We start from the raw sequence: 23,383 nt of genomic DNA, 5'->3' as shown, positions 1-23,383 counted from the left end.
ACGTTTCCAAGTGGGCATTTTCCCTGTTCTTTGTGTAACACTTTGGTGGTGGCAGCTTTTAACCTAAGCTGGTAAGAATAAGCTTAGGGGTCTTTCATGTAGGTCCCCACATCTGTACCCTAGAGTTCAGAGTGGGGAAGAAACCTTGACACACCTTGAGGAGCTTGGATGAAAGATGCTACGTAAAATAAAGAATATATAGCTATAGAGAATAGATTAATATATTTATCAATATCTGCCACTGTAATAAGTATCTAAGCAGATATACTTACTATAGTAGATAGTTATGTTGTCCCTCCCTGGTGCTTGCTAATCAGAGTGGCTTCTCCCCTTTCCTTCCATGAGCTGGGTCCTGGGTTCTTTATTGAGATGCCTTGTGCCTCCACTCAAGGGGATTCCTCTCTGTGCCTGGGACACAAAGGTTTCTGTCACTTGAGAAATGGCTAATAATGCTACCCTTAACAAGGAATAGGACCCTGTACACAAAAAATACAATAATACAAAGCCCAACAAATAATGTGCCACACCTCAAAACAACAGTATAACAAATGGGGACTTTATGGGAGGCAGGGAACAGTGGATCCAGGGAAGTAAAGGGTTATGGTCAACTAATATATTCATAATACAATAAATTCCCCACTTTCCACCATTCACAACTGTATCATAAATGCCAGCTCTCTCCCTGGCACCTTCCCAAGCAGAGGAAATGTGTAGAATGAGTCTGAAGAGGAGTGTAGAGCACTGCAAACATTAGCCAGCTTGAAGACAACAAAAGAGGCCCTCTCACAGTATTTTCACCTGAGTGGGGCAGGTTGCCTGGCTCCCTGGTCCAGAGTTCTGGGGAGGTCTCAGCTGGGTCTATAGCCAACAGGGGGTTGATCCTCTGCCTCACTGATGGCATTTCTCACAACTCCTGACTTCAAAATAAAAGCTCCAAAAAGTGAAACTAAACTGAGTCCCTTTGTCTGTGAGTCAGGCTATCCCCTCACACCAAAGGATTGAGCAGTCCTGGCTCCTCATTGGCCCAGCAAACTGTCTGTACAAATCACCCCATCACAAGCCCCACTACTGGCTTTTACAGGGGTTTACCATCTATTCTGTTCCTGCTACAGACTCTAAGCAGGCTGGTAAATGGTCTACAAAACTATGGAGCCACTATTGCACTCCATAGGCAAGGTCCTGTCAAGACTCAGTCCAGTGTTCCAGGAGCTGACAAACTCCAAAGGGGGTTACAGATAGAATAATAGATGCAAAAGTAGAACTTCAAAAGAGTGGAATCTGAGAGTGGTGTCTACAATTATCACATTGTCTCTTCCTCAGGTGCTGGACACCCGTGGCTCGTTGGCAATGCTTTTGGTTGCTATGCAGGAAACTCTTCATGTCACAGCCAGCATTATAATATGCACTCCTCAACCAAATGCTTTGATGACAAGTCTAAGTTGTACGCCACGTGAGCAGGTGAAATTCTGATTAGCTGAATGATAGTTGTCTATCCAGTTCTATCTGCACTTGTGTATTTTGTTCTGTGTTTTAAAGACAATTAAGCAAAACCAAAAATCTATATAAAAGAAACTACATATTTACATGGAACCAAAAGTTCATAGCATAAGGAAGTGGGCGGGGGGGGGGGTAAGGTCACAGGACTGCTGGGGAAAAACCAATCATAGGTAAAAACACTCAGAGTTGGAGCTTCCCACTTTTTAAACAAACATATGTCTTACTTCTCCACTCCTGGGAATATTCTGTAACGGCTGATATCTTCATTTTCATCTCTGAAGTGCGCTAAAAATGTAAGCTATTATTGTTACAAGTAGCACTTAAAGGCTCCAACTGATATCAAAGCCCCATTGTGCTGGGCACTGTACAAACCTCTTGTCTACATGGGGGAAATTACCAGTATAATTCTACCATTACAGTTATACTGATATAACGTCCCACATGGACGTACTTATTCCAGAATAAGAGAGCTTTTTCCAGTTTATCCTATGTTGCTGTAGCAGTAAAATTATACCAGTATAGTTATGTTGGTAAATTTCCTCACGTAGACAAGCCCTTGGCAAAAGACAGTCCCTACCCTGAATGTCTTACTTCCTTTTTCCCTCCCTTTATTTGTCTTGTCTAATTATATCAGCTCAGTTTTACAGATGGAGAACTGAGGCACAGAGATATTAAGTAACTAGGCCTAAGTTTACACAGAAAGTCTGTGGCAGAGCTAGAAACTTAACCCAACTTTCCTGAGAACCAATCAAGGGCCTTAACCATGAGATCACTTTTTCCTCTCATGTCTCAGTGATGGCAAAAACAGACACCAGTTCTGAAATGATTTCCCCTGAAGTGGCAACCCATGTATGACATATATTGGGCATAAGAACTTACTGTGTTGCATGTCTGAAAAACCTACTCAAACATATTCCTTCCATTTCTAATGAAAGTGCCACCAAAGGATTTGCCAGATTGTTGATAATGCTTCATGAGAACCATAAGTGATAAAGCCAATGTAAAAACTGTACATATACATAAATGGGAGGATATTGATGTTTTATGTGTTCAGATACTAAAAGTATGCAGAATGTTCTCCCAGTACAATATTTATTCCTGTTAGACTCATAGGGCACAGTGTGTGCTACAACCATATTTACATAGAAAAGATTTTTATGGAAACACATCTAATTAAAAATAAATTAACAGCTTTCAGAATATAAAAGAAATGCAAAATGATAGCCCTTATGAAAGTGACCCTAGTAATACACCATATGATGGAAACACAGCCCCTTTCATGTTGGGGGGTGGGGAATCTTTTCAGTAAGAGTTTTGGGAATAAGGCTGGAAATTATTGTTCCAGTCCTGCAAGGTACAGAGTGCCCTCATTTCCCATTGCAGGCAATGGGAGTCCTGCCAGGAGAAAGGACTTGAGAGTTTGGATGAATCAGAGCTGAAGGCATCAATATTTTACAGGACTGTGCCCACAATCACAAAAATAATGAGCTTATTGCCATCCCTTTCACCAGAGATATATCTAATGGGAAGGTGGCCAAAGATGCTATTGATTTGCTATTATTTATAGATTAGTTTATTATAGACTATGCACCAGCTATTTAATTATGGTAGCTAAGAACTCAGTTCCCTCTCCTAATACAAATGGCTTAACATCTGGAATGTAAAGGTCAAGGAATCAAAGAAAAATGTATATGTTTAACCCAAGATGAATATGAGGACTACTTAAATTCATGGACACCAATTTATCCTTACTTTCAAATATCACCCAGGAGGTATTGATCGCCTCATGTTTTCTTCCTTTTTTTTTCCCATTTAGCTTATTCCCTCCTAACTATACTCACCCCTACTGCCCCCAAAAATAATCGTGGAACGAACACGTTTTTCACCGCCATCATTGTTCACTCTGCCTGAGTGTTCTACACCATTACTTACTGTTTATGTTTTGCCTATTTCGATTGTAAGCTCTTCAGGGCAGGGACAATCTACTACTGTCAAGGTTCCTTCCCCACTCTGAACTCTAGGGTACAGATGTGGGGACCTGCATGAAAACCTCCTAGGCTTACTTTTACCAGCTTAGGTTAAAACTTCCCCAAGGTACAAATTAATTTTACCCTTTGCCCTTGGATTTCCACTGCCACCACCAAACTTTATCTGGGTTTACTGGGAAATGTAGTTTGGACACGTCTTCACCCCCAAAATCCTCCCAACCCTTGCACCCCACTTCCTGGGGAAGGTTTAGTAAAAATCCTCACCAATTTGCATAGGTGACCACAGACCCAAACCCTTGGATCTTAGAACAATGAAAAAGCATTCAGTTTTCTTACAAGAAGACTTTTAATAGAAGTAAAGGAATCACCCCTGTAAAATCAGGATGGTAGATACCTTACAGGGTAATTAGATTCGAAACATAGAGAATCCCTCTAGGCAAAACCTTAAGTTACAAAAAAGACACACAGGAATAGGAATAGTCATTCTATTCAGCACAGCTCTTTTCTCAGCCATTTAAAGAAATCATAATCTAACACATACCTAGCTAGATTACTTACTAAAAGTTCTAAGACTCCGTTCCTGTTCTGTCCCCAGCAAAAAAAAGCATACAGACAGACACAGACCCTTTGTTTTTCTCCCTCCTCCCAGCTTTTGAAAGTATCTTGTCTCCTCATTGGTCATTTTGGTCAGGTGCCAGCGAGGTTACCTTCAGCTTCTTAACCCTTTACAGGTGAGAGGATTTGTCCTCTGGCCAGGAGGGATTTTAAAGGGGTTTACCCTTCCCTTTATATTTATGACAACTACGCTGTGTTTGTACCATGCTAGCATAATGGCCTCACTCTTGGCTGCCCCTCAGGCATTACCAAAAACATAAATAAGTAAAAAAAAGCCTGAAGTGCCTTCTATGGAGCATAACTAAGAGTATTGCTTTCCCAGCTTCACATAGTCTGCCCATGTTTGTTTTACTTTCTCCACTACTTTATTTAATATCTTTTCCTCCATCTTGCTCTTTTGGTTTGCCCAACCCCTCTACACTCTCTTGATGTCATCTCTAATTAGCTCTTAATTCCTTCTGTCAATAAAAACATAGGTCCTTATGGAAAACAGGCACAATAGAAGACAGTAAGGGCCTAAGCTGATCTCATTGGATCCAAAAGTAAAAGGATCAAGCACTTGCATGGTAAATTGGAGTGGAGGGTGGGCTGTTTTGAAAATATCTCCATTAGAACTTTTATCAAATTAACAGTTCATCCCCAATACATGGAGATACATTCCTTGTTTGTTTTGTTCTAAATAGCTGAAAACATTTTTTTTTAAATTTCATTCTTTAATAAGCAAAATCTTTGTAAATTAGTAATTAGAAGAATAATTTAGGGAAACACATTTTTCTCGATTGGCTTGTTCTTCTGATTGCCTTTTACAGTGTGATGAACAAATATTAAAACATGCTTCCTGGCAGGCAGTTACTATAACTGGAGTAGGGCTTTTTAAATAGAAATCTAGCCTTGATCATTGAATATTTAACAAATTGAAAACACTGCTTATTCTTTTATTAAAAATCAGACAAATGCATTCTTTGATAATCAGTTTAAAGAGAAGGAAAAGTTAGATACTAATTTCTATCCATGTCTGAATACTGCCATCTCAAATACAAATGTGTTGAACGCCAGCGACATCCATGGACTACCTTTGCACTAAATGATTCAGGACATAGTACTGAAATTGGAAAAAGCTACAGGCCAGAAGTTCTCACTTCGGGAAAAGTGAAAGCTTTGAAACATATGTAATTGTTAATTATATAAATAACTATATTCCATTTCTTTGGAGCATGTTATTCCCAAACTACATGTCAATATAATACATTACTATGTACAACACATGGATTTCAAAGTCATCAACATGTTGTACTGTAAGAGCTCTGAGATCCTACTATTAACTCTGTTATATTTCAGAGATGCACGAAGAATAGTCTTGTCCAGAATAATGGTGTTTGAACCTACACAGGTCTTCCACAAAGCTGGGCAAAATTTTTCAATCCAAACATTTTTCAGTGAAAGATACAGATTTGGTGACACCAAAGCATTTTGCAAATTTGTGTCAGTTTTCCCGAATTGTTAAACTTGAAAAGCAAAAAGTATTCTGAAAGAAAAATCAACAGTTTCCTTTTGACACTTTCAAAACAACATTTTAATTTTTCTGGTCAAAAAGATTTTTTTTTTTGCTTACAAATTTCCTTTAATTTTACATTTGAAAATACAATTTTAAAAAAAAACTTGCCATTGAACCATAACATTTTGTTAAACACGAAGAGTTTGAGATTTTGTTTTGTGAATTTGAGGGGGGCGAGGGAGATTCAATTTGAAAAAAAAATTCAAAATTTGCTTTTTATCTCATTGAAAATTATTTTTCTTCAACTTTCTAAAATTGCCAACAAACTGAAAAATCCATGATTTGCCCAGCATCTTAGAATTCAGACAGGTCCATGATATGCCACTTAAATCCTGTTGCAATACTATGCAAGAAAGTTTCATGGGGAGTGGCTGTGAATCACTACATGGTCCAGAGGGGGTTTCATGCTAGCTCGAAGTATGTGGGCTCAGGGTGTGGACTGGGGTTATAAGAGGGAAATGGAAATATAGATTCAGTGGTCTAAAACTCCCACATAGCAGACAGAGGAAGAACAACTGCTATTCTCAACCATAGGCTCCATGACAGGGCCAAACTGCAACCCTGTCATGTTGCCTATGAGTTGAGGGTGACATAAATTACAACACTGATGTTTAGTTCCATAGACAATCTGACTGCCATTGCTTTACCCAGGAAGGGCAAATTTCACCTAGAATGAATTTAATGCTCATGAAATTTAGCAAAGTGCCAGCCTTGGACATAAAACTCATTAACTTATGCATGCACAGAGCAGAAACATAGCACAGGCAGGCAGCAGTGCAAGTTTTGCCAGGCTGCCCCACCAGTGAGCCTCAACCCATTCATGGAGAAACCCTCCCTGGGACAAGGAGATCTGTACCCATTCCTTAGATAAAACAGGAATTTAAGGCTCTAGGACTGTCACAAGCACTGAATTCACCCATAAAACTGTTATAAAACTGAAGTTAGTGAGGCTTAACAAATGTTCACATTTGAGATGGATCGGAAGTTCAGAACCTGCACAACTTTCAAATCCACAATGCTAGAGTGGGTTCAAATTCAGGCAAACAAGTTTTCCCATCCATAGCGAGAACCCAGATGTTCATTAATATTCAGTGAGTGTTCACTGAACTCAACAAGTACCTTCTGTATTTTAATGAGTGCTGCATTGGCTCCCGTGGAGCAAAATATATTGGATGCAGGTGGTGGGCATGTGCCATACTTTTAAGCAAACATCAATGTAACTAGGAAAAAAAATAGGAAGGTGAATAACAAGTAAAATAGATTAATGAAAATAAGCTCTTCCAGATGGTTACTGTGTGAAAACAAGAGGCCAGGGCTGGAAAGGAAATGGGAGTGGGATGTTGTGTATGTTATTTATTAGAATTTCTTTACGGGGGCAGGGGAGGGTGGAAAGTGACAGGAAGATGAATATAGAATTGAGTAAATCATTTTAACAGGGAGTTTGGCAAACTGGGAGAAAAAGACAGAATACTGGAGAACAACAGCTAACCAGTTTTTAGAGTAACAGCCGTGTTAGTCTGTATTCGCAAAAAGAAAAGGAGTACTTGTGGCACCTTAGAGACTAACGAATTTATTTGAGCATGATTAGTAAAAAGATTAGATCTAAGTTTATCAGTTTTCTCCAGGGTCAGTTCTCTTTGGAAGACTGACATATAGTGCACTAGATAAGTATAGGCAGAGCTGGTAGCATGAACGCTTGAGATTGCAAGCATAATGTTCTTTTAACATAGTCTTTTATGTGTAGTAATGTGTATATAGTACAAGTAAGCCAAATACAAGAAACAAATCCTTAGTAGGCAAATAATCTGAGTGAGATGTTCAGAACTAGATTGGTTTTGTACAGTCAATCATCAGTGCACATGGTGAACATTTTCTTTTAAGAAAATAAGTACAAAATCAGACACCTAAATCCACGGCTTTGACTTCAGTGGGAGCTGTAGGTGATCTGAAAATCAGGCCCTTTTCTTCTAATAGCTAATATTTAGGCATAGGTGTCTGATTCAGTACACTCAGTTTGGGGGAATTATGCTGGATTAACGCTAGTGTAAATAAAAGTAGAATGTGATTGCCTGTCTATTTAATTAACTAAAAATGTGAACTAGAGAGTAGTAGAGAGATCGAACACTCATTAGTAAGGAGCCCAAAGAAAGAGAATCAGTAACTAATCCCTGCTCTGCCACCAACTTACTGTTTGTCCTTAGGCACTTCATTTAACCTCTTTGTGCCTCTATTCCCTCAAATGTTAACTGGGGGCAGTAATACTCACCTAGCTCACAAAGGCATTAGTTAATGCTTGTAAAGTACTTTGAAGATACAAGTGCTAAGTATTGCTGTTTCATGTTGCTTTTCTTTATATTTAAATTAATGTAGCTGCTTCCCATGTCCTGACACAGACAAACCTATGGTGAAGGGTAATGATCATCAGTGTTAGGGTTTATGGATTTGTCCACTTGCAGCACAGCCAGCTGCAAGTTCCAGCAATTGCTACGCAATGCAAGATCTATCTAACAATGCTTTAGTAGCTAATTGTTGAAAGAACAATATCTGCACAGCCATAAAGACCCAGTTTGCTAGAAGCAGTAAAAATAAATATCTCTGGGTCTTGATCACACCCAGGCAAAGATATCTGATTCCTTACTGATAGAAGTAGCCCAGGGAGAATGAACAACTTATATTGTCAGGCATACATACATACATATTGCCACAAGACACATTGATTGTAAAATTCAATTATAAACTGCAAGGACAAAACACAGGTTTGTAAAATATAGAATTTACTGTACAATAGGAAACAGACTGAACAATCTCTCAACCAATGTGCTTTAACCTGTAGCGTATTTGGAAGATCATAACTCCCATGGCTGAAGAAATTGGACCATTCAAGGCAGCCACTTGCACCAAGGGACTATGCCCAGCTCTATATGATGCTGATCAGTCACCATCTAGGCTGAGGTAAATCCTTCCCACGCACCACAGACTAAACGCTGTGATGGGTTGGATCACAGAAACCCCCTTGGGGCTGCCAACTGATGTACCAAGACTACTTATGCCCCTGTTTTCCCTGCCAGCTTGGGACTCCAGAACCCTGACTGGCTGTGCCAGCCACGATTGCTGGCTACAAACACAGACCCAGGTCTGAACCACATCCCACAAATTGCAGGGTTAACTGAAAGCAATTTAGGAAGCGTTCCTGCCTCTGACACTCAGATGCCCAACTCCCAGTGGGGTCCAATCTCCAAATAAATCTGTTTTATCCTGTATAAAGCTTATACAGGGTAAACTCATAAATTGTTCATCCTCTATAACACTGATAGAGAAATATGGACAGCTGTTTCAACTCCCACCCCCGCCCCAGGTATTAATACATACTCTGGGTTAAATAATAAGTAAAAGGTGATTTTACTAAATACAGAAAGTAGGATTTAAGTGGTTCCAAGTAGTAACAGACAGAACAAAGTGAATTACCAAGCAAAATAAAATAGAACATGCAAGTCTATGCCTAATACAGTAAGAAAACTGAATACAGATAAAACTTCACCCTCAGAGGTGTTTCACTAAGCTTCCTTTTACAGACTAGTCTTCTTCTAGTCTGGATCCAGCAATCACTCACACCCCCTGTAGTAACTGTCCTTTGTCCCAGTTTCTTTCAGATATCCTTTGGGGTGGAGAGGCTATCGCTTGAGCCAGCTGAAGACAAAATGGAGGGGTCTCCCAGGGGTTTAAATAGACTTTCTTTTGTGGGTGGACACCCTTCCCTCCCCCTGTGTAGAATCCAGCTACAAAATAGTTTTGGAGTAACATAGGCAAGTCACATATCCATGCATGACTGAGTTCCTTACCAGCCAAGCCACATTCCTGGAAAAGCTCAGATGTGGATTGGCATCTCCAAGTTCATTGTTGGCTTAAGGGCTTCTTGATTGGGCACTTACTGAGAATAGTCTTTTCTCAGGAAGCTGACCAAGTGCTTCACTGAAGCTATTTAAAATTAAACAAGTATACAGCCAATATTCATTACTTCGAGTACAAAAATGACACATTCAAATAAGATAAATATATTCAGTAGATCATAACCTTTGCAGAGATATGTTACATGGCATATGTAGCATAAAACATATTCCAGTTATGTCATATATATATTCATAAGCATATTCCCATAAAGCATTACGGGGTGCAACATCACAAACATTATAAGCATTCAGCAGCATATTCATTCATCACAGTCCATTACTAGTTTTTCTGAAGATCAAGTTGGACCAATTTATGGTATTCTTACACCAACACATCGGAACATACTCTCTTGTCCCCTCAATATGTACAACTGCATTGAGACTACTGGAGTTATATTGGTGTAAGTGACATTGGTCTAGGCAGAATTTAGCCTATTATCTCTGGGAGAGGGAAATAAGCAACTTTGGTTTTTTGAGCGCTGGTGGAGAGTGCTTGCTATGGGAGCAGCAATGGGAGAGGTAAATACCAAAAAGGACAGTAAACAAAAGTGGGGACATACTGCACTATGAGTTTTTAAACAGAACGTCCGGTGGATTTTTGCTCGTTTGGGTGTAGACTGGGATTCATTACTCATTCTTAACGCTAGAGTCAATTATAACAGAGTAGAACTCGTATCTTCCACAAATAGTCAGAAAGTGATACCAATAGGGAGGAATTTATTCCATCACAGACAACCAGATCTAGGTTGTTAAAGTCACACAGCACAGAACATGATCTGTAATCTAAGTCTTTTATATTAGCCTGCACAGCAACTCTTTTCTTTCATGTTGCTCCCTCAACGCATTGATTGAAGCTATTATGTGTGTCCAAATTGTCTCACTTCAAATTGGGAACAAACACTGCTGGCAATACTCAACCTGTTGTATTCTTACATTGCATTAACTACAATAGATAGAAAAGCCCTACAAACCAAACTACTGTGGGATTCTGTTTCAAGGATCAATCTGGGAGAGGGAGGATGCTTCAAGCTGATCAACTCACATGAGCCTGCTTGTATCGATTAATAAAAACAGTAAATTTTCCAAATCAGATATGTGCATAGAGTCAAAATCTTCATCTAGGGCCAGATTGTGGCTGGCACTTAAGTGTTGCACAGTGGAGATGGTGGAGGGGACAGAAGAAGGATCATCCCTTGGTGAACCTACTCCAAGCAGATGATGAATGAATGAGCTGTATAAATAGCAGTCCCTGTGCTTCAAAGGGGTTGGGGAAAGGTGGGGAAGAAGTGCAGCCCTGACCCATTGCCGTCTGCACTGGTTCATAGAGTAGGACCAAAACTGTGGGGGAAGTAAGGTCCACTTTTAAAGAAATATAGCATCGGGCTCTGCTCCCATAGATGCCAGTAGGAAGAATTCTGCCACCCTGAGGCAAAATTCTTTTTTGACTTTCCTCAGGGGTGGTGTGGCTCTGAGACACCCCTAATGTCTAAATAGCACAAGTGTGTGTGTGTCCTTAGTGAAGACACAGCAAGTTATGACAGATATTGCTTTCTCATGAAAGGTCAATGTCTTTTAAAATGGCTCTAACTAGTGTTTCCACAAGCTGTTCAATTCTTTATCTGCACCCCCACCCCGGTATACTCAAACATGCAGAATTTTTTCCTATGAAAAGGACATAGAAATCAAAATAAATCGCTTCCAGTCTGATCCTTATAACCAAAAACCCAATTATCTGTAAAGTATGCAGAAAATAAATTAGCATCATGGGAAATAGCTTTTAACAAGTAAGATGTGATCCATATACCACCAAATGATCACTGCAAGTATTGAACAGCAAACCAGACTCCACTGAACTTGACATCTGCTCTTGCTGATATCTGATGTATGCTTCAAGAATAATGAATAATAAATAACTAAATTTCTTGCTGTAACAATTGTTTGCTTGAATTATCAAAATTATCACAAATTTCAGCTTGAATTATCACAACAGGTCAAGCCTTGTTATTCTTCCCCACTCAGTGTGTCACTTCATTCAGAATTTTGCATTCATCACCTTCCATGCTGAAATTTGTCATTGTACGTAATAAATATAGTTGGCTTGCTCTAGTTCCCTCTGAAGCTAATACGAGTTCCACTTTACCTTCTGCCCACTTCACTGCCTATTTACATTGGATGCATGTCCGGAAAAGAAGTGTCTATCTCAGGACCTTAATCAGCAAGATTCTAAAAGTCTGACTCTAAAGGAAGGAAGAGGAAAGCAGGACACAGCTGGTTTTGTCTATTTCCATCTGTCTTAATGAACCTTCAATGGCATAATTTTTAATATTTTTTAATAATAATTGTCTTGCAGTTGGCATTTAGTGCTTAAATTGTGCCATCTTGTGGTGGCTTGTAAGTGGTGGGCTGTTGGGTTGTTTTGTTTTGTTTTTGGGGAGAAGCAGCACTTGCCATCTTGTACTCCAGAATCTAAGCTTTCATTCATAAAATGTCACTAGCATTTATGGCAATGAAGACAACCTTGAAAATGTGAACCATGTGTAAACCAAATACAATGTATCTGCAGGCAGCTTAAAACAATAACTCTGAAAAGCTTGACCTGGCTCTTTCATCTCAGGGGTTGGTAACATTTACAGTTGAGGGATGATCATACTATTGCCTCTTTTTGACCTCAGCCAAAGTTTGGGGCCCAGTGCGTGTTCCAGCTGGAAGTAGAAATTGATGGTATCAGATATTTTTCTGATGTAATTTGTTTATTTACAAAGAATGTACAAAGTTCCATATCTCTGAACACAGAAGAAATAAAACAGGAAATATTCTTTTGCTCACAGAACTAAGAGCACTCTTTTTAGCCTGCACCCCTGCTCCAAAACTTCTTCCCAGGTTTCTTCCAGGGTCAGACTCATGCTTTCAGCTGTCCCTTCAGGCTGCCTCTCTCACTCCGTCTCTTCCTGTCTGACCTCAGTTTCTGTGAGATCCCTCTTCTCACACATACCCAAAACAATACTCAGCCAAAAGCTTGTGAGTGGGTTCACACACACCTTTTGTTTTAAGTGGGGTTTATGCTTACAGTTATGTCTATTGAGGGGTGTGTTCAGACCTACTAATCTCAATGGGGCTTTAACTCAGCCCACAACAAGATTTCACCGAGCTCATAACTGTATTATGGAGATCTGCACAATCTACTTTGAGGAACATCTTATTTTGATGTTGACATGAGTGATTGAAGCTTGGGTTTGGAGCAGTTTGGTAGAATATCACCAACTGTTTTCACAGTCTGACCCCTGGAACCAACAAGCCGCATTGGAAGCAAAGAGGCAAGTGAGCTCCACTGAGTGGGAACAAAGTGAGAGGAGCTTGATTGTGAGCAGCAGAGCAAAGAGGGTGTCCTGAGCTCTACCAAAAAAGAAAACCATGCCCAATAAGTCTAGAAGAGTTATGGGAAGCAATTAACCCCACCATATGGGAAGGAACTAGGGTGAACAGATAGCAAGTGTGAAAAATCAGGACATGAGGTGGGGGGTAATAGGAGCCTATACACAAAAAAGCCCCAAATATCAGGACTGTCCCTATAAAATTGGGACATCTGGTCACCCTTGAAGGAACCCAGAGAATGGATGATCACATGTTGAACATTTGCCCATCTGCTGTGAGTAGGGTCTCAAATGTTATTCCTGCACCTCAAATGGATGGAGCCTGGTGTGTTGGCATAGCTTGGGAGAACACCACTACTTTATTTCTAGTTCAAACCTGCAAGCAGTTATGTCAGTATGTGTCATAAATATAAAGGGAAGGGTAAACCCCTTTAAAATCCCTCCTGGCCAGAGGAAAACTCCTCTCACCTGTAAAGGGTTGAGAAGCTAAAGGTAACCTCGCTGGCACCTGACCAAAATGACCAATGAGGAGACAAGATACTTTCGAAAGCTGGGAGGAGGGAGAGAAACAAAGGGTCTGTGGGTCTGTCTTTATACTGCCTTTGCCGGGGATAGACCAGGAATGGAGTCTTAGAACTTTTAGTAAGTAATCTAGCTTGGTACGTGTTAGATTATGATTTCTTTAAATGGCTGAGAAAAGAATTGTGCTGAATAGAATAACTATTTCTGTCTGTGTATCTTTTTTGTAACTTAAGATTTTGCCTAGAGGGATTCTCTATTTTGAATCTAATTACCCTGTAAGGTATCTACTATCCTGATTTTACAGAGGGGATTTCTTTACTTCTATTTACTCCTATTTCTATTAAAAGTCTTCTTGTAAGGAAACTGAATGCTTTTTCATTGTTCTCAGATCCAAGGGTTTGGGTCTGTGGTCACCTATGCAAATTGGTGAGGCTTTTTATCCAACATTTCCCAGGAAAGGGGGTGGTGGTGCAAGTGTTGGGAGGATTGTTCATTGTTCTTAAGATCCAAAGGTCTGGGTCTGTAGTCACCTAGGCAAATTGGTGAGGCTTTTTACCAAACCTTGCCCAGGAAGTGGGGTGCAAGGTTTTGGGAAGTATTTGTGGGGAAAGACGTTTCCAAACAGCTCTTCCCCAGTAACCAGTATTTGTTTGGTGGTGGTAGCGGCCAATCCAAGGACAAAGGGTGGAATATTTTGTACCTTGGGGAACTTTTTGACCTAAGCTGGTAAAGATAAGCTTAGGAGGTTTTCATGCAGGTCCCCAAATCTGTACCCTAGCGTTCAGAGTGAGGGAGGAACCTTGACAGTATGTGCAGACAATATTCAGCACATTACTGGCTTTTAGCTGTGTTTAGTAAAGTGCAGTGTTGTTGTAGCCATGTTGGTCCCAGGATCTGAGAGGCGGGTGAGGCAATATCTTTTATTGGACCAACTTCTATTGGTGAAAGAGACAAGCTTTTGATCTGCACAGAGCTCTTCTTCAGGTCTGGAAAAGGTAACCAGAGTGTCACAGCTTAATACAAGGTAGGACAGAATTAAAACCTGTTTTAAAGAAAACTAAACTGATCCTTTTTGATTGTCTACTGATTTTTCGCTGCTCAACCCCTTGATTTCATGGACTGCCACATCCCATTATTAGAGCTGGCCAGGAAATGGTCTGTGGAAAAAGTTACGTTTTTGGAAAATATTTTTTCTCAAATAAGAACAAACCTCCAAAAGCTTCAGATTTTTTCCATGGAACTAGAAAGTCCAGAAGCAGCAGGAGCACTTGGATGTTTCCAAAGTGAAATATGCTCCCTGGAGCCACTTAGGAGCCTAGAAGTCCTGGTTCAACAGCATCCCACCACAATAGCCACTGCAGAGCTAGGGAGCCTGGAAGCCCTTGGACTGTGGAAGCCAGGGCTCTCAGGTAGGGATGGGAGAAATTTTTCAGACAAAAATTTTCTTCATCAAAAAATGTAGGTTCAGATCAACCAAAACATTTTGTGAATTTTCCTTGTTTCAGTTGGGGGGGAAAAAATCCAAAAGTTCAAAATGTTTCATTTTGACATTTTCAAAATGAAATGTTTTGATTTTTGGATTCAAAAATTACTTTTTGTTCTAGAATTTTACTTTCTTTCTTTTTTTTTTTTTAAGTTTAAGCTCAAAACTGAAATATATTTCATTTTGCATCAAACAAACCCCAAAACAAAATATTTTTACACCAGTTTTCAATGGACAAAAAAAAAAAAAAAAGACAGTTATTTACTCAGCTCTACTCCCAGGGCTTCCTGGCCCCCAACCCTTGTCAGCCCACCAGCTGAACTCCAAAAAGGTGGGGAGCGCGGGAGCTTGGAAACTAGGGCTTTATCGCAGCTCTTCAGGGGGCTGCTGAGGAGGAGGAAATGCATTCCATCAGAAAATTTCCAACCAGGTCTACCCATTAGAGCCCTCTCAGCTCCAGTTCTAAGCCTTGAGAAATATGCTCAGCCATTATTCGATCACTTTGTTGTCAGTATCATTTCATGACATTCCAGGGTACAATCCAGCCAGTGAGGGATTGTGTCACCACCTGCACTGGGGTGTCTCCCAATGCTTTGCTGCTATATCTCCCAACCTAGGCCCTTCACAAAGAGCCAAACAGCATGCAGGTCCCACCCTGAGTGTCTGTGTATAGCTGCAGCCTGTCAGCAACACTCCAGTCACACTCTGGCTTCCATCAGGCTTGGTTACCACTTGCAGGGTGACCCCAACAAAACACATCTAGGCCTGAATTTCCCCCCAAAAAGAGTGCTGGATAGTTCAGATATTTTAGATTGGTTACCCCTCTCCGGGGATCAATATCCAACAGTTTGCTACCTTAAATGGAGTTACCCACACAATTCAGTTTAAACACAATGCTGGATTAGTGTTGATTAAAGAAGAAAACAAAGTTTATTTAACTACAAAGTGAGTACAAGTATAAGGCATTAAAGTCAGAAATAGTTACAAGGGAAATAAAGATAAAATACTTCTACTAAAACTTAACAAACTAGACGTGGTTCAAGGTGAAATACCTTACCACATGATCCCAGTAACATTGCTGACCAAATTCTCAGGCCAGGATCTGCTCCCAAAGTCCAAAGGCTATTCCTTTTGTCTTCTTAGGTGAAAGAGAGAGAGCTGGATAGGGAGAGACACCTTGACATGTTTTGCTCCTCACTTTTATAGGCCAGTCCCTCTTTGAAATGCATTTGCCTGAGGGTTACCTCTAGATAAGGTTTATTCTCACTCTGAAGACAGGGACAAGGAGTCTAGTGGTGAAAGAGGTTTGATGCTGCTTGCTTAAAATGTTGGTCTGTTTGTTCCTGCCTTGCCAAAGAATGGCCACTTCATCTGTGATGGCCCATCAACTTTGATGACACCTGGCTAGAGGCATCAGCTTGTCCTTTGTGTTTGAAAAGCTGATATACCCAGACTTTTCTGGTAAACACATCTCAGATAATCTCAGGTTATATTTATAACTAGATATGATGTTGTCATTATTGACCAGTTAGTTTATTGGTTTTCAAATGATACCTCACAAGGCATATTTTGTACAAAGATTATTACAAAAGTGTGCAGGGTGTTAATACAGGAGTGCATTCATTCACACATCTCAGCATTGTTTCTTTCATTTTATATATATCCAAATGCTGGTACTGCCATATGATGCTTTATTTCTCTACTCTAGTCCTCATCCAGTTCCAATTAATGTCAATGGAAAGATTCACACTGATTTCAGTGTGAATTGGATCTGGCCTTAGAGTAGCTTCATCAAGAAGACTCTTTCTAACTTTTTTTTTTTTTTTTTTTTTGCAATAGCACTGCAGATATTTGATCCTTCAAATGTGGCATTTGTGGGTCCAATACTGCTCTCAATGAAACCAGTTGGAGTTTTGGCATTACTCCAATCAGAACAGGATTAGGCTCAGAATGTATTAAGCAGACTGATCATTAATATTTTGCCTATTTAGTGGAATAATTAATTGAGCAGCTGCTAAAAGGTGGTCTACATCATAACACCAGCATTCATTAAAGTTTCCATACAATCCCACAATATTTTTGCTTACCTTTTGCATTAACGCACTTCCCTTTTTCTCCTAATTAAATCATGTTTTTTCCTGGCTTTGATTAGTTCCCTTGTTTCTTAACTTCACAAAAGCAATTTGGGATAATTATTTTTTAGACGTGTTTACTATATATATTATCATCTGATCTTAGTTTCCCCAGGCCAAACTATACAGTATGTACTTTTTTTCCCCCCAAGCAGCTCTAGTATCAAATAATTATATGCTCATAAAAAAATCACTAGTAAGTTTGTTTGCAAAGTACTTCTTTGTGTACTAATGTACTAAAAGTTAGCAAAAAGAAAAGGAGTACTTGTGGCACCTTAGAGACTAACCAATTTATTTTAGCATGAGCTTTCGTGAGCTACAGCTCACTTCATCACATACATCTGTAGATACATCTGTAGCTCACGAAAGCTCATGCTAAAATAAATTGGTTAGTCTCTAAGGTGCCACAAGTACTCCTTTTCTTTTTGCGAATACAGACTAACATGGCTGTTACTCTAAAAGTTAGCAGTTTACTGAGATCTCCACTTTTTATATATAATTAGGCTGGGATTTGAACTTCCTTTCAGTAAAAGCAAATCAACGTCTCTCATTTAATGTTTTTAATTTTAATGACAGGTTTCAGAGTAACAGCCGTGTTAGTCTGTATTCGCAAAAAGAAAAGGAGTACTTGTGGCACCTTAGAGACTAACCAATTTATTTTAGCATGAGCTTTCGTGAGCTACAGCTCACTTCATCAGATACATACCGTGGAAACTGCAGCAGACTTTATATATACACAGAGAATATGAAACAATACCTCCTCCCACCCCACTGTCCTGCTGGTAATAGCTTATCTAAAGTAATCGTCAGGTTAGGCCATTTCCAGCACAAATCCAGGTTTTCTCACCTCCACCCCCCCACACAAATTCACTCTTCTGCTGGTGATAGCCCATCCAAAGTGACAACTCTTTACACAATGTGCATGATAATGAAGTTAGGCCATTTCCTGCACAAATCCAGGTTCTCTCACTCCCTCACCCCCCTCCAAAAACCCACCCCCATACACACACAGACTCACTCTCCTGCTGGTAATAGCTCGTCCAAACTGACCACTCTCCAAGTTTAAATCCAAGTTAAACCAGAACATCGGGGGGGGGGGGGGAGGAAAAAACAAGAGGAAATAGGCTACCTTGCATAATGACTTAGCCACTCCCAGTCTCTATTTAAGCCTAAATTAATAGTATCCAATTTGCAAATGAATTCCAATTCAGCAGTTTCTCGCTGGAGTCTGGATTTGAAGTTTTTTTGTTTTAAGATAGCGACCTTCATGTCTGTGATTGCGTGACCAGAGAGATTGAAGTGTTCTCCGACTGGTTTATGAATGTTATAATTCTTGACATCTGATTTGTGTCCATTTATTCTTTTACGTAGAGACTGTCCAGTTTGACCAATGTACATGGCAGAGGGGCATTGCTGGCACATGATGGCATAAATCACATTGGTGGATGTGCAGGTGAACGAGCCTCTGATAGTGTGGCTGATGTTATTAGGCCCTGTGATGGTGTCCCCTGAATAGATATGTGGGCACAATTGGCAACGGGCTTTGTTGCAAGGATAAGTTCCTGGGTTAGTGGTTCTGTTGTGTGGTATGTGGTTGTTGGATGGGCTATCACCAGCCCATCCAACCTAGGACCTAGGGGTTACAGTGGACAAGAAGCTAGATATGAGTCAACAGTGTGCCCTTGTTGCCAAGAAGGCCAATGGCATTTTGGGATGTATAAGTAGGGGCATTGCCAGCAGATCGAGGGATGTGATCGTTCCCCTCTATTCGACATTGGTGAGGCCTCATCTGGAGTACTGTGTCCAGTTTTGGGCCCCACACTACAAGAAGGATGTGGAAAAATTGGAAAGAGTCCAGCGGAGGGCAACAAAAATTATTAGGGGACTGGAACACATGACTTATGAGGAGAAGCTGAGGGAACTGGGATTGTTTAGTCTACAGAAGAGAAGAATGAGGGGGGATTTGATAGCTGCTTTCAACTACCTGAAAGGTGGTTCCAAAGAGGATGGATCTAGACTATTCTCAGTGGTAGCGGATGACAGTACAAGTTGCAGTGGGGGAGATTTAGGTTGGATATTAGGAAAAACTTTTTCACTAGGAGGGTGGTGAAACACTGGAATGGGTTACCTAGGGAGGTGGTGGAATCTCCTTCCTTAGAAGTTTTTAAGGTCATGCTTGACAAAGCCCTGGCTGGGATGATTTAATTGGGGATTGGTCCTGCTTTGAGCAGGGGGTTGGACTAGATGACCTCCTGAGGTCCTTTCCAACGCTGATATTCTAAGATTCTATGATATGGATGAAGAGGACTTGAAATAAAGCTTCACTAAGAGCACACCTGAGGGACTCTGTACAGTTTCTGCAGGGAAGAGGATGGAGTAGAGCAGGGCACCTGTTACAGCGCCTATTAACCATTAAACTAGGACAGCGGTTCTCAAACTGTGGGTCAGGACCCCCTTTGAATGGGGTCACCAGGGCTGGTTTAGACTTGCTAGGGCCTGGGGCTGAAGCCTGAGCCACACTACCCAGGGACGACGCCAAAGCCTGAGGGCTGTAGCCCTGGGCAGCAGGACTCAGGTTGCAGGCACCCTGCCCGGGGCTGAAGCCCTCGAGCTTTGTCCCCTCCTCCCCCAGGGCAGTGGGACTTGGGTGGGCTCAGGCTTTGGTCCCCCCATCCTGGGGTTGTGAAGTAATTTTTATTGTCAGAAGGGGATTGTAATGTAATGAAATTTGAGAACCCTTGCACTAGGAAAAGCTGGAAACTTTCAGAAGCTGCTTAAGAATTTCTAGTCCAGGCTGCTATCAAATATTTCTCCAAATCCTCTGCTAACTAACACACATACCTGAGAAAAATCAATTGCCCACTGAATTTTGGACCTGCTGTTAGACATGAATTGGCCCTTTGGGAACTGGACATTGGATAGGTCAGGGGGTTGAGTAGAAAGCCAATTGGCAGCCAGAACACCTTCTTGTAGAGATTAGTATCAGTGTGCAGGAATAAAAAAAAAAGTGCATCATTACACAGCCAGCAGATGTGTGCTGGATGCTGTATTGCTAGCCTTACCTAGTAGTACAAGTTTGGAAAAATGCACTTCATTACCCACTCCTAATCCTTTGTCACAGGTTTTAAATCCCGCCTCTCCCACCCTTTCCTGAATATCAGCAGAAATATGCCATGGAAAATGGACACAGAGGTCCATTGATGGTTTACTACTCTGTGTCAGCAACTCTTGTCAGGCATGGCACACAGATTATGACAACAGCATGTTGGGTTAGTGGGTATGTAAAAGATGTCTAATATATCATTTGAGAACTAATGACACACTGGTAATTAATATAATTGTGAAATGTATATATTAACACTATGAGGAATGATGAATACTCACAGATATGTTTTAATATCAGTGAAGAGTGTCTGTGACCAAACAAAGGGAGAAACAGGTTTGCAGCCAGACAAGAGGGAAGGCAGCTATCCACCTGTCTCCAATGTAAATTAAACAAGGTGTGACCAAAGAAAGAAAATCACATTTACACACAAGGTAAACAAAGACATAAGGGGCAAGTGGGGAAAAGATGACCACTTAGTCCCAACAGAGAATGAGACTGCACCCACCTGGAAGACTTGCTGCCTCTTGAAGCAGTCGATGAACTTTGTGAAGATAAGGAGACAGAAAAGCCATTGTGGCATCCTTCACCCAAAGAGACAAAAGTACTGAGCACTTTGAACGTGGTGAAGGGTCCTAGTCAGCGAGTCTGGTCAGCCATGCTGGAAAAGACACTTGTCCAGAAACACTTCTTTGAACAAGAGATACTACTTGTTTGTTAAATTAAGCTTTAGTCTTGGAAGCATACTTTTGTTTGCTTGTAACCCTTTCTATCTTTATTCCTTACTTTTGGTGTCACTTAAATCTATGCCTTTTTTATCAATAAACTTATTTTACTGTTAATAATAACCAACACAGTGCTGTGAGTGAAAGAAGAGTGTTTGTCAAACCCCAGTTAAATTAATGAGCTGCATGCTCATTTACTATCTCTGTAAAGAAGCAGCAAACTTAATTTCTGTAAGTGTTCCAAGAGAAGGATGGACACTACAGGGCAGATGGTTTGGGGGGAATTCAGGACTGGGGTGAGGATCACCCTGCAAAAAGTAACTGGGTGGTGGAAGCCAGAGTATGAGCTGCATGCTCATATGCTAGCTGTTGACGGGAGAGCTGTGAGCCACAACAGCATAGCATTTAAGGCATGCAGAGTTGGAGGGCAGGGGGTGACACTGGTCTGGGCTGAATCCCAAAGCATCACACATACAATGCTCAATTTCCTGAAAATGACATTTCTCTCAGCATTGTGAAGGTTTTCTTTCATCAGACCTTTTATCATCTTACGGATGATATCTTATCATCTTATCATCATCTGTTAGTAATCTAGATCTTACTTCACCCACTGTTATCAATCAGAGTGTATGGCAAGGCTGGATGCAGGTAATACAGATCCCAATGCCAGGCCATGTTCATGCCACTGCCCTGGGTGGCATTACTAGGGGCTACCCACATCAAAGCTGTCTGCTGGGCTTGTTGAGGGATGAAGTGGCATCATCACTCCAGGTTGACTGGCCTTCTCCTCCCTGGATCACCACTCTTTTTGCCTTCAGGCAGGTTGGGATCTATACTGCAGGGGAAAGCCTCAGGCTGCACTGGAAATGTCTGGTACAATGCAAAAAGGGCAATAGGTTGAATTTTGTACACAAACTGGCCAGTTTGTTAACTACATCCTAAGGTTTTTGTTTTGTTTTCTGTTCCTCACTAAAAGGCTGGCAAGAGTTTAACATTCATGGGTCTAAGAAGGCATGCACTGAGATGAATGGGGACTTACACTTTTTGAGACCCATCCTGCTCCCATTGAAGTCACTGAATTCATTGAGACCAAGATCACGCCTTTAAATATGCCTGCTAGCATAACTATTCATACAGTATTACCTATTTGAATTGGATTAGCCCTCAGTTAAATTTGACAAAGTCATTGTATGAGAAGTATTTTAACTCTATGGCCTCATAACCTGGGTGACAAGTGTTTGATAATAAAATCTTTGTTCATAGTTGTTCATAGCCAGTGTCCTTCCTTCTCCAATCTCACAGGGAGAAGCTGCAGAAGAGGACAGAAAAGGCAGAACACTAAAAAGCTCCTTACTTGTAAGTACAGTCAATGGAGTGAATAATTCTCCTTCCATTGCACAGGCTGTTAATACAAGTAGATTTTATTCATGCTAACAGAAGAGAAATGTCTATTGTGCTGCAGGTGCAGTACTGTGCAATGGGCATGCTCAGCTTAACTCTCCATGCACACCACTGACAAGCTGTCTTGAAAAGATTATAACTAAATATCACTGCTGCTGTATTAGGGGGAAATATTAGTATGACATAACATCCACCAAAAGGAAAATCCTTCAGTTGCTCTTCACCAATTGCTTTTCATGTCTGATTTGTTAATATGTCTGTCTTGAGTATAAACTGACACAGTTTCTTTTTATGTGCCAGGAAGCTAACAAAATGTGAATCAAGCAAAACACTTATAGTTTTGTGAGATCACAGGGATCTGTGTATCATTCTTCCCAGTTCCGTCAGCTCTTTTAAGTGATACATCACAACATAATTTTTATTTGTATCAGAGGATATTGTGCCTCCTACAGAGTTCACCCAAGATTGCATGAAGGAATGAAAAATATGGATGCATGTTCTCGGTCAACTCCAAACATATAGATAGCATTAAGGCCGAGACCCTCAACTGCAACTGAGGAAAGATACACAATGCAACCTGCCAAGCGTGATGACATCTGGTCCCCAATATAAACTTGCACAGCCATGGGGCTGCTATAATTTGCTCTTACTGTCAATGGTCTCCCTGTGCAAGGAAAAAACAACAACACACATTCACATGCACCAGTAGCCAGTTAAGCCAGCTCTAGGGATGCTTAACATCAGTGGCAGAAGATAAAGCAGCTGTCTCACAGCGCAAGGTCTGGCCTATAGGTCTACCAAAGACAATCATTTTTTCACAGTTAATTTTGATTTGTTGTTTTTTTGTGGTAAGGAAGATGGAGGAATATTTAGGAAAGAGTACTGTGCCTCTCACAAGCAGTTTAACATCTCACTACATATTCCTTTATAGCTATATTACGGACAGGTGTGCATTGGAAATGGTCTCCAAATGGATTTAGCAAAAATTCCATCATCTTTAGCAGCCTGTGTTTTATTGCTCATCTCATCAGGGTAAGAAGGTAT

General features: G+C 40.6%; 1 long non-coding RNA gene across 1 annotated transcript in view; it reads right to left on the bottom strand.

Moving 5' to 3' along the window:
• LOC144268124 (uncharacterized) overlaps positions 1-23,383 on the bottom strand; it is an 87,609-nt gene that overhangs the window by 18,425 nt on the left and 45,801 nt on the right. Inside the window, exon 3 of the long non-coding RNA XR_013346709.1 lies at positions 273-408. This is a non-coding gene — a long non-coding RNA (uncharacterized LOC144268124). The remainder of the gene's footprint in view (positions 1-272; positions 409-23,383) is intronic.

The sequence above is a fragment of the Eretmochelys imbricata genome, chromosome 7, assembly GCF_965152235.1.
Source record: "Eretmochelys imbricata isolate rEreImb1 chromosome 7, rEreImb1.hap1, whole genome shotgun sequence".
NCBI lineage: Eukaryota > Metazoa > Chordata > Testudines > Cheloniidae > Eretmochelys > Eretmochelys imbricata.
The sequence above is the reverse complement of the archived record's forward strand: the minus strand, read 5'-3'. Positions and strand labels throughout refer to the sequence as shown.